Source organism: Lissotriton vulgaris, chromosome 1_1, assembly GCF_964263255.1.
Source record: "Lissotriton vulgaris chromosome 1_1, aLisVul1.2, whole genome shotgun sequence".
Lineage (NCBI taxonomy): Eukaryota > Metazoa > Chordata > Amphibia > Caudata > Salamandridae > Lissotriton > Lissotriton vulgaris.
In genome coordinates, this window is record NC_141685.1 from 1577933200 (window position 1) to 1577945891 (window position 12692).

Sequence of the window (12692 nt, forward strand, 5' to 3'; positions counted from 1 at the left end):
ACAGTAAAATCTTAAGGTACACTCATCGACACTGGCACCAGATCAGAGAGAACTTGGTTGCTTGGAAAGCCCTGAGTTCTCTTGTGGAGGAAAGAGGACAACCATTTTTGCACAGTATCATAGAGGCCCATTTTTTGTTCTAAAAGATTAAGCAGGGTATCATGAATGACTGTGTCAAACATCACTGACAGGTCAAGTAAGAGTAATAGGCTAGATTTATTCTGATTGAGTGAGTGTAGGTTGTCATCAACAATATGGACCAGGCCTGTTTCAGTGTTATGACCTGGTCGGAAGCCAGATTGACATAAGGTTGACGAGTTGGAATGGCTCAATATGATTTCCGAGCTGTAAGTGGGCACATTTTTCCTAAGAGTTTAGCTAACGTTGGGATGTTGGAGATAGGACAATAGTTAAGGTCGAACTGATACAACAACCTTGTTAGCACGCATTATTTAGAGTGAGAAGTCATATATGAACACAATGCGAGAAAATCATTTAAAAAATATTTAGGAGGAGGTGCTTGTCCTTGATAAACGTATAGATTACCTAAAAGGGAAACAAGGCTGTATAAATATCTCTGATGGGTATTCAGATGTATTGGTGTATTGGATCAGATGAATGTAACTGGCTCCCTCTTTTCCCCAATGATTTAGTCAATCATTGCAATCCACCTGAAGCAAAAGATAGATAGCACTCTGGATGTATGTGTCGCAATGAAAAATTAACCCTGGGGGTTCACCTAGACATAAGATGTATAGTTTATTGCTCAATTTATCTTTCCTTGTTCCTCTTAATGGCTCTGCATTCTATAACTATAATTCCACACCTAAAGCCATTTCCAAATTGCGTCGTGCACATTTTAAAATGTACAACTACAGTGAGCTTCTTTTGCAGAGAAAAAAGAATCAAGTTAAGGTTCTGAAAACTGTAGGTCACAGAAGCAGATGCACAAAACATCTTCGGTATTTTTTTTTTTACTTTGCAGTTAGGGATCACAATATCAGCAAATTATGACATTAATCAATATGTTGCGTTTTTTATGTCGCACTAGAGCAGTTTTACAGGTTTATTTTTTTTTAAAGAGGTCATTCAAAGTATCTTCTTTGGAAAGGTCAGATATTCTTAGCGAGCTTTACGAATATCATCCAGCCAAATTCAAAGCTTTGAACAGTATGAATGTTTCATCTGGATGGTATAAATGTTTATTTGGGTTTCTGAGACTGTGCTTGTGCCTTCAACACCTTGACAACGATCTTCTGCTCTTCAATTAAGAAAGCGCGTTTGATCCTGTCGCGTACACATTTTGTACACATGGAACCGCCATAGGCTCTGCTGACATGCTTCTTAGTCTTAGACAGTCGTATTAGCACTTTAGGTCGAACAGCAAGGATACCACGTAGCCTTCCTGGGCAGATACCACATGCTGTCTTTGGGGCTTTGCCAACCTTCTTGCTGTACAGATAGACAATCCTGTTACCTGGAGTTCGGGATAGTCTGGTTTTGTTTGAGATGGTGTTGTAGGACAGCCTACGGCGGTATGTCAAAGGTTGAACCATTTTTCAACCTGCAACAGCTGTAGCCGGAAGAAAAAGTAACAGCATGAATGCAAGACATTTTAAGAGGGTCGTTTTTATTGGACATAGTTGACGCTTTTAAAATATAATACCCGATCATCTCTAAAAACTAATTTGCACGCCCAATAAACTAATGTATTTAAAAAATGTGCGAGGGACTTTACTCAACTGATGCAAGGACATATGGGGACATATTAGTTGGCATTGAAGTGGAGGAAATTTTATGAAAGAAAAGTCGAAACCAAAATAACTCTTGGCCCCCATTGACAATGAGCTCTCACGCATGTCAACACAGTTCGCAACGCATTTTAGCGTCCTTTTATCACAGTCACACCCACAGCACAAGACTTTCAATCTAGTCACAATGGAGCAGACTTACAATTACTGGCGCATCCCTGCATATCGGCAGGGATGCCCAAGTAATTGTGCGCCGCCACCCTTGATGCGCCGCATTTATAATGCGGCGCACCATGGGGCAAAAACGGCACAGATGCGTCGCATTGCTGGAGTTGTGTCGCAAGCGCGACGCAGCTCCAGCAATGGTCGGGAGGGCCCTATGTGCACAATGCTGCGTCAATCCTTACGCCTGCTTCAAGTAGGCGCAGGGTTTTGACGCAGCATGGGCCCAAAAGTGACTGAGTGAAATCTTGTAGATTTCACTCAGCCACTTTTGGGAGGCGTTCCTGTGCCGGAATGCTTCCCCCTGCGATGGTACGCCTCTTCTGGTGCAGGGCTTTATAACGTGATGCATCTGGGAGATGCGTGACGTTGTAAATACCCCGCACAAAAGTGACACAACGGCGGCGTAAAAGCGGCGCAAAGGGCTTGTAAATCCACCCCTCTAATGCAATTGCAACGTAGGCTCGGATAAAAGTTTCTTTACGGTTTTGTGCAACTCCTCTGTACAACCAATGTCAACACCTAAGGTGCAGAATTCACAAAAACACATGAGCAAAGAAAAAACACTCCTACAATGTGCATATGGAAATTAAAATGACCCCATTATTCTTCAGTTTAGAAAACTTAGAGACCTTCAGAGCTGACATCTACAAATATGTGAAAACACAAATCAATACTCAACTTTTTTTCTTTCCAATTTCTAGTCTGAACTTTGAGCATGTAAGGTTTCAGAAATTCGAGATGGTCATAGAGTGAAACAATCACATTTCAAGTTAATGATAGTAGACTGCTGGCCTTTAAAAAAAACCTAAGCATTGCTGATCACACCAACCCTATCTTCCCCAGACCCACAGCACCCACTTTATCCCCCTACACCTACCATTGACCATAGCATCATTACCGGTCAGCATGGCAGACTTATGTTACTCGACTGTAATTAGGACTTCTTTTTTGCATTAAACCATGTCCTAACCACTTATACGTACATCATGCACACTTTTAGTGATGGACCCCTCACCAACTACAGACTCCACTGCCCTCATCTTGCCCCTTTCATTGCCCAGTTACTGCAGACATTAGTCCTAAAGATTGAATTCAATAGTACCCTCCCAAAACTCTGAGCCATGCTGTTGCAGAGGCTGCTCCCGAAGGGGGCTCGAGAGCCGGCGCCATAACCAGCACTGCGTCCCCGGACAACCAGTGGGGGCCTGCCTTTTTGGCGCGCAAAGCGGGACAAAGGCCGATAGATAGGCCCCGAGCTCCTCCCCCGCCCCCCGCCAGCAGCCAACAAAGTGATACCAACTCCCCCCCCCACCCGGCCAATGGGGGACACAGCGGGATACAAACCACCCAATGGAAAGGGGGCCTACACGGCGGGAAGGCGAGAAGGGGGGCATATAAGTGCTGCTCCCCCAGGCAAGCTCCTATCTTCACGGAGCGGGGAGCAGCAACGGCGTTGGAGCACAATCTTGTCGAAGGGTTCCATTTAGGTCCGAGGGTCCCATGTGATGAGGAACCGGCCGCTGCTGCCCGAAGAAGAACAAGGGTTTTCCAGAGACGTCTGGGGTGCCCCCTCCCGTTCCGTTTGTAGGAGCGAAAAAGACGGCCCGGAGCTCCCCGCCCAGCACCACCAATAGGAGCGAGGAGCAGGAAATCGGCGAGCAGAAGCCTACCACGCAGCACCCTGCACCCCGGGGATGGGTTCAACCAGGTGCGGCAACCACGCCGAAGGCAGAAGCCCCCGCCGCATCATCCGGCACAGTAGGGAGCAGGGTGGACTGGCGCCAACGGACGTCGAGTCCGCCATGGCCCAGCAGCAGCAAAGAACCCCACATCGTCAGGCAGTCTCAAAGGGGGAAGGAACTAGCAGGACCGACCGAGCAAGAGCCGGAAGCGAAGGTTCCCCCTTCCTACTCGCAAGACAAAGCATGACCGAGGCCAAACAGGGTGCCAGAACAGCGACCCAAATGCACCTCAAGCCAGAACGGCGGTGCTCACGACGGAGAGACCCAGGGCAGCTGGCAGAGGTTGGCGCAAGCAGCTGAGACAAGGAAGGAACAGCAGCTAGGTCGGAACCAGGCTGCAGTCGGGGCGGGCGGTGGTGCCCCCGAGAGGACAAAGGTCGGGGCGGGCGGCAGTGCCCCCGCTGACATCGAAGGAGGTAAGAAACAGGGCTACGCGAATATTGTTTGCCGCCATGCAAGGCGAGGTTCAGGGAAATAGAGAGGATAGAAGGCGCCCGAGACCCAAACATCCTTAGTATAGTAGTGATCAACGTCGCTGCACTTATGGTGGCGCCCCCGCAGAAGGACCGGTGCTCCAATGGGGCTTCAGGCAGGTTTCGCACATCGTGGTATGGCAGCGGTGCCACCTAGGGGCGCGAGGAGTCGGTGGCCCAGGCTGATCAGGTCATCTCACGCTGCGGCTGCGTGCCGACCCTGGCAAGGAGGGCAGGGTGGAGCGTTAGATCAGATCCGCGCTGCTTGTATACCAGACGCTCGTACCAACATGGGAGCTCAGCAAAGAGCTACCATGGAAATAAAATAAAATAGTAAGCAATAGACGGAGGACGTTTGTTTTTACAGGATACATGCCCACGGTGCCCCCATGCCGGGAAACGAGGATTAGAAACTCGTGCCACCTCCGCCTCAGATGTTCTTTTGTGTCGAGCAGAGCGGGCACAGCGTGCCTCAACTTAAAGCTGCCACTACCCGCACTCACCAGCAGATGCGAGGAACAGGTGAGGAGGTAAAGTGCACGTATTGCCCGAGTTTTGTGCCGAGTTGAAGGGGGGTAGCAGTATGTATCTGGGATTGTGCCAGTGGGTGCTACAACAGTCAATCTAACAGAGTAAGGGCTCCATCTAGTGTGAAAGGTTGGACACAGCAAAAATGTTAGCAAAGGCGGCCCGAGGGTACAACTGCAATGGGGTTTGTCGACGAGCGAAATTAAGTCAACCGAAAAGTCTTTCATTGAAGCGTACGGTTGGGGTCTTAATTTGGCTGTCCCGCTCACGTATGTGGTTTCCGGGCATCACCTTTCGCCTAAAACGTGCTGCAGCTCTAATGCAGCAGTAGGTGCGTTACACGCACATACACCCGAAGGCCACAATAAAAGTGGAGCTCCTATGAGATAATGAGATAAATCGCCCTTTCTGTAGAGGATTGTCATGGGGGCTCCTGTTACAGCCATGATAGCATGGTGGGTAAAATGTAGTTAGCAGTCTAGTAGTCGGGGTGGCGGAGCTAGCTGGGTGAGGGGAAGAGGAAGAGAATAGACCGGACAGGGGGCAGATAGAGTAGGGACAGGGACGAGATAAGAAGTAGAAAATAAAGGCTAACCAAATATTAATAAAGTGTCTGTCGTCATTGGCTCCAAGACACTACAACTGGCGACGAGAGTGGGATGGGCATAAATACAGCCTACCGAATCCCACAAGAGTGCCCTGTCCCGTTTGGCGCTGAAAAGAAGAAAACGCCGCAGAGTGGACCTGCCGCCTAAGAGAGAGGCAATTGCAAACAAAACAGGTGATGGACCGAATGTGGATCAATGTCACACATTCAACCCAGTCAAAAGACTTGGGCCCAAATCCATCGTTTTTTTGCACTCCACACCACCCTGGGTTAGACAATGGCGATATGCAAATCAGCTCTGACCCTGTGCCCCATGGGAACAGTCCAGTCCGAACTACAAAAGCCATGTCCTTCCCAGAACGGAATCAAGCATCCGAGGACCGGACCGGTTTCGAGGTAACACCTCTCATCAGCCCGGCTAGCTTGACTCCAGTGGTGTGGAGTGCCTGGGACCCACGTCTGAGCATCCCCAGCGCACTTATGGCGGCAATTGCAAACAAAACAGGTGATGGACAGAATGTGGATCAATGTCACACATTCATCCCAGTCAAAAGATCTGGGCCCAAATCCATCGTTTTTTTGCACTCCACACCACCCTGGGTTAGACAATGGTGATATGCAAATCAGCTCTGACCCTGTGCCCCATGGGAACAGTCCAGTCCGAACTACAAAAGCCATGTCCTTCCCAGAACGGAATCAAGCATCCGAGGACCGGACCGGTTTCGAGGTAACACCTCTCATCAGCCCGGCTAGCTTGACTCCAGTGGTGTGGAGTGCCTGGGACCCACGTCTGAGCATCCCCAGCGCACTTATGGCGGCAATTGCAAACAAAACAGGTGATGGACAGAATGTGGATCAATGTCACACATTCCTCCCAGTCAAAAGATCTGGGCCCAAATCCATTGTTTTTTTGCACTCCACACCACCCTGGGTTAGACAATGGCGATATGCAAATCAGCTCTGACCCTGTGCCCCATGGGAACAGTCCAGTCCGAACTACAAAAGCCATGTCCTTCCCAGAACGGAATCAAGCATCCGAGGACCGGACCGGTTTCGAGGTAACACCTCTCATCAGCCCGGCTAGCTTGACTCCAGTGGTGTGGAGTGCCTGGGACCCACGTCTGAGCATCCCCAGCGCACTTATGGCGGCAATTGCAAACAAAACAGGTGATGGACAGAATGTGGATCAATGTCACACATTCATCCCAGTCAAAAGATCTGGGCCCAAATCCATCGTTTTTTTGCACTCCACACCACCCTGGGTTAGGCAATGGCGATATGCAAATCAGCTCTGGCCCTGTGCCCCATGGGAACAGTCCAGTCCGAACTACAAAAGCCATGTCCTTCCCAGAACGGAATCAAGCATCCGAGGACCGGACCGGTTTCGAGGTAACACCTCTCATCAGCCCGGCTAGCTTGACTCCAGTGGTGTGGAGTGCCTGGGACCCACGTCTGAGCATCCCCAGCGCACTTATGGTGGCAATTACAAACAAAACAGGTGATGTAGTTCGGACTGGACTGTTCCCATGGGGCACAGGGTCAGAGCTGATTTGCATATCGCCATTGTCTAACCCAGGGTGGTGCGGAGTGCAAAAAAACGATGGATTTGGGCCCAGATCTTTTGACTGGGATGAATGTGTGACATTGATCCACATTCTGTCCATCACCTGTTTTGTTTGCAATTGCCGCCATAAGTGCGTTGGGGATGCTCAGACGTGGGTCCCAGGCACTCCACACCACTGGAGTCAAGCTAGCCGGGCTGATGAGAGGTGTTACCTCGAAACCAGTCCGGTCCTCGGATGCTTGATTCCGTTCTGGGAAGGACATGGCTTTTGAAGTTCCGATTGGACTGTTCCCATGGGGCACAGGGTCAGAGCTGATTTGCATATCGCCATTGTCTAACCCAGGGTGGTGTGGAGTGCAAAAAAACGATGGATTTGGGCCCAGATCTTTTGACTGGGATGAATGTGTGACATTGATCCACATTCTGTCCATCACCTGTTTTGTTTGCCTAAGAGAGAGGCCAGCAGCCGGTGACCCTGTCCCTCCAGTAGTGGTCAGGAGTGAAGAGGGAGCCGTAGTAACGAGTGCTGAAACGCTCGAGGGAGTAACGAGCGCTGAAACGCTCGAGGGAGGCGCAGCAGCAAGTGCTGGAACGCTCGAAGGGAGAGAGCAGTTTGTGCCGAAACGTGACCCCGTCGGATGCGTGTGATCCGGCGTGTGAGAAGAGAACAGAGGTCGGGAGCCCACTCCGACTCTGTCCAGTGCTCCAAGAAGTTCAGGATCATTGCCTCGAGTGAGGAACGTGACCCCAAAGAAGTCCGGCGGTGAGTGCAGCCGAGCGCGGTGGAACCGGAGCCTCCGAAGCAGCCGGCATCAGAAATCTCCCGCCTGATGCGTGAGCTTTGGCATCGTGTCGCCGCTCGATCGCTGCAGTGAGAGCAGCAAGGCGGGAGCCCACCCCAACCTCTCCTGACTGTGGCGGTGGTCGAAGAAGACCGAATCCGGAGGTCTGCTGTCCCCGGGAGTCGTCTGCTGGTGAGTCCTGAGTGACCTGGGGGCTCTGAATGAGCAGAGAGAAGATACTGCATGCTGATAGTAACGGCAGCCATCTTGGAGTCAGGCAGCTGTGAGGACATGCCCATTGGTTGGTATGGGGTGGCCATCTTGAAGTCAGGCATAGTCCTTTTCCAGTGAAACAACACACCTGGCATAGGTAAACCGACAAAAGTGGGCCAGATAAGCAAGCACAAGCAAAGTCAAGCTGCGTGGAAAGAGACACGATCGTAATTAACCGACACAAGCATCATTGAACAGGTTGGCTAGAGGCAGAAAAGGCAGGAAGCACGCGCCTCCAAGATGGTGACCCTAATGTATCCCCACAGCGAAACAAGGTCAAGCCCTTTGTCGCAGGAGGGTCGCACCTGCGTGCCCCGGAACCCTTAACACTGACCACAGGATGGGGCATGGGCCCCATGTGGCAAGAGTGGCTCGAAGATTTTGAGAATTACATGGAGGGATCTAAAGTGACTGTTGACAAAGAGAAGTTGATTGCCCTCCGCAACCTGGCAGGTCGAGAGATAAACAAAATAATTAAGGACCTTCCCCCTGCAGATGCAGACACCTATGACAAAGTGCGCGAAGCGCTGAACAAGAAATTTCTCCACAAAAGAAACGTGGACTACGAACGTCATGCGTTCCACCAAGCGCGCCAAGGAAAGGACGAGGCGATGAGTGCCTTCATCACCCGACTGCGACGGCTATCCAGGCATTGTGAATTCAACACCTTTTCAACAGATGCTGCCATAAAATCGCAAATCATAGACAGGTGCCATTCAGAAACTCTCAGAAGGCGACTGCTAAGAAAACCTGACAACATAGATGAGATTGAAGAAATGACACGCATTTTTGATCAAGCTGAGGAACACGCCACTAACATTGAAACCGGGCGCCATGTGAGCCATGAACAAGTCCGTTGTGTCCAAGCCAAAGGCAGTAGTCGAAGAAGCTCGAAAGATAAGCAGCGAAGATCACAGCCGTCATCTTATCAAAGATACTCAGAGCAAAAAAGGTGAGAACCTGGGCGAAGAGAAAGAAGACCAGAAAAGACAAGAAAATGCTACAGATGTGGATATGATTACCCTCATGTGGATGCCTGTCCTGCCATGGGTCAGAGATGTAGGAAGTGTGGACGGACGAACCACTTCGAAGCCATGTGTGGGGACTATCACAAAGAGAGGCGAAGTGAACCGACCAGGTCGTCTCGCTTGGACACCAGAAAGCACCACATAAGGGCTGTTCAAGGAAAGCCCACTGAATCTTCAGGCTCATCTCACTCAAGTCGAGAATCGCGAAGATCCAGGTGGGAACGTAGATCACCATCCCGGGACTCTAGATCCTCATCCAGAGACTCTGTGTATACAGTTGAATACGTGAACATGATTGCGGACCCTGACCAACTAAAAAAAATATCCACGTTTAGACATAAAGGTAGGGAATCATGACACCAAATTTGTGCTAGATAGTGGGGCCTCGCTGAACTATATTCCAGTAACAGAATATGAGAGGATGAGGCCTAAACAGTCACTGACATTTGCACCAGTCCGAGTTTTTACTTGGATGTCTAAGAGACCACTTCAATGCTTGGGAAAATTTCCTACGACACTACAACATGACGTCATCACCATACCGGCAGTCATACACGTCATCAAAGGCCCGGAGGCGGACTGTCTACTCAGCCTACTAACAGCAGAGCGCCTCCGCCTGGTTGAGATCCTCTTCAAAGTCAACGATGACCAAGACATTGTCAGCAAGTTTCCCAAGCTGTTTCAAGGGCTAGGGAAGATGAAGGATTGTCAAATACATCTCCACATTAACAAACAGATTAGGCCAGTGGCTCAGCAACCTCGACGTGTACCATTCCATCTCCAGAAGGCCGTTGAAGATGAACTTCATGACCTCCTGTCCGCTGACATCATTGAACGAACGGATGGTCCGACTCCTTGGGTTTCGCCAGTGTTTATCATGCCCAAGAAAGGCACCACCGGCAAGGTGAGACTGTGTGTCGACATGCGATTGCCCAACACCGCAATCGAGAGGGAACGCCATCCTGGGCCACATCTAAGCGACATGATCTCTGCTTTGAACGGAGCGAGGGTGTTCTCGAAGCTGGATTTAAACAAAGGCTATCATCAGCTGGAGTTGGACGTCAAATCCCAATGTATCACCACATTCCCAACCCATTTAGGACTCTTCAGATATAAGAGACTGAGCTTCGGGGTGTCATCGGCCGCAGAAATTTTTCAGGAGGCGATTCGGCAAATTATTCAACATATCCCCAACACGCTAAATTACAGCGACGACATTCTTGTATATGGATCTGATGTCCGTGAACATAATATAGCACTTGACCGCATCTGCCACGCCTTGTTAGACGCGAACCTGACATTAAACAAAGACAAGTGTGAGTTCCACCAGTCCACTTTAAAATTCTTTGACCGCATCTTCTCAGATGCAGGAATGAAACCTGATCTGGACAAGATAGCGACCCTGAACAACACCAAGAGTCCTCAGGATGTCAGTGAACTAAGATCGTTCCTAGGGATGGCCAGCTACTGTGCCCGCTACATCCGGGATTATGCGACCATCAGCCATCCTCTTCGCATCCTCACTTATCAAGGCCAGCCGTTTGACTGGACGCCCCAGTGTGAACAGGCGTTCAGAGAAATCAAGCATGCAGTGGAGTCCGCCAACAATCCCTCATATTTCAATCCAAGAAGGAAAACGGAAATCACTGTCGATGCTAGCCCCGTGGGGCTGGGGGCCATTTTAGCATAATATGACGATGACTCTGACCAGCGGCGCATCGTTGCCTATGCCAGTCGCAGATTGTCCGATCCTGAAAGGGCATACTCACACCCCGAGAAGGAAAGTCTTGCAGTGGTGTGGGCATGTGAACATTTTCATGTTTTCATTTACGGCAAACACTTTACGTTGATCACCGACCACCAGGCGCTAGTCACCATTTACGGCAACCCCAGATCCAAAATGCCTCTGAGGATCGAAAGGTGGGGCCTGAGACTTCAGGAATATACCTTTACCATTGTCCACAAACCCGGGAAGGCTGAAAACCCGGCAGACTATATGTCTCGTCATCCTCATGCAACTTCGGACTCCTGCCCTTCCATTGCCGAGGAGTACATTCATTTCGTGGCTGACCGAGCATTGCCACCTGCTATTCCAGTGGAGGCTATCCGAGAAGCCACAGTGCAAGATGCCATCCTGCAGAAAGTACTTCGCAGGATTCAATCCAATCGGTGGAGACATGATCCTCAAGAAGAAGACAATGACCTGGCGGTCAAACAAGAGATGCAAGCATTCCGACACGTCTGTGACGAACTATCTGTCACCACAGATGGAATAATACTACGAGGCCAACGGATCGTGGTTCCCAATGAACTACGGCAAGGCGTCATCAATCTTGCACACAAAGGCCATTGAGGGGTAGTATCAAAAAAGCGAGCCCTCAGGGAACGTGTATGGTTTCCTCTACTCGACCAAATGGTAGAGTCCACCCTGAAAGACTGTCAGCTGACTAACAAAGGAGATCCACCAGCCCCACTACAAATGACTGATCTACCTAGGGGAGTTTGGCAAGAGATCGCCATGGATTTCTATGGGCCACTATCCTCTGGCAAGTACGTGGTTGCCATAATTGATGAATACTCCAGATATCCCATCGCGCAATTTGTGCCTTCCACCAGTGCCTCTAGCACTATCAAAGTGCTTGATGAAGTATTTGCGCAATGGGGTGTCCCCAGAGAAGTGAAAACGGACAATGGACCTCCTTTCAACTGGCATGAGTTCAGCGCATTTGCGAAACACATGGGCTTCAATCATCGGAGGATTACGCCTCTCTGGCCTCAGGCGAATGGCACCATCGAAAGATTCATGTCCACGATCAAAAAGACATTTCAGCAGGCCACGGCTGAGAAAAGGGACCTGCAGGTAACCCTCAACGAGGTCCTCAGAGCATATAGGACAACTCCTCACTCGACCACCGGAAAGTGCCTGGCAACGCTCATGCTAGGACGTCTGATGAGAAATCGCATCCCAACCTGGGAAGGGGCCCTGCGAACTGTGTCGCCAATCCGCAGTCATTAAGAGATAACAGTGACTGACAAACGCAATAAAGACAAGAGGAAATCATATGCGGACGTCAAAAGGAGAGCGAGGTCCTCATCCCTACATGAAGGGGATTACGTCCTTGTCAAGCAGGATCAACAACGGAAAACTGACTGTCAGTTCCGAAATGAACCTTTGCTGGTTAACCCAACAGAAGGGCACCATGCTGACTGCGGAATCTGATCACTGTTGAATCACCAGGAACATTTCACACTTTAAGAAGTGTCCTCGAAACATGAATGAACCTTTGAGAGGCGCGGCCGACATACCCACATCCGCGGAGTCTGATCACGGCATCCAAGAGAGCAGCAGTCAGTCAAGCGAACTGCTGGCTGATGATCATACTGCGGCCAGGTCTCCGCAGCTCCGCTGAGACATCCAGCCACCCAAGAGACTCATTGTAGAGATGGATTAAAATACTGTTTCTTTTGTTTGTTAAGAAAGGGGGAGATATAATGTAGTTAGCAGTCTAGTAGTCGGGGTGGGCGGAGCTAGCTGGGTGAGGGGAAGAGGAGGAGAATAGACCGGACAGGGGGCAGATAGAGTAGGGACAGGGATGAGATAAGAAGTAGAAAATAAAGACTAACCAAATATTAATAAAGTGTCTGTAGTCATTGGCTCCAAGACACTACAGTGGGCAGGATAAAGAGCCACCCCCCCCTCCCACCCTTGCTGACGGCAG

General features: G+C 50.0%; 1 pseudogene; it reads right to left on the reverse strand.

The window, feature by feature from the left end:
• Positions 1-1185: 1185 nt before the first annotated feature.
• Positions 1186-1589, reverse strand: LOC147750833 (large ribosomal subunit protein eL34 pseudogene; annotated as a pseudogene).
• Positions 1590-12692: the final 11103 nt, after the last annotated feature.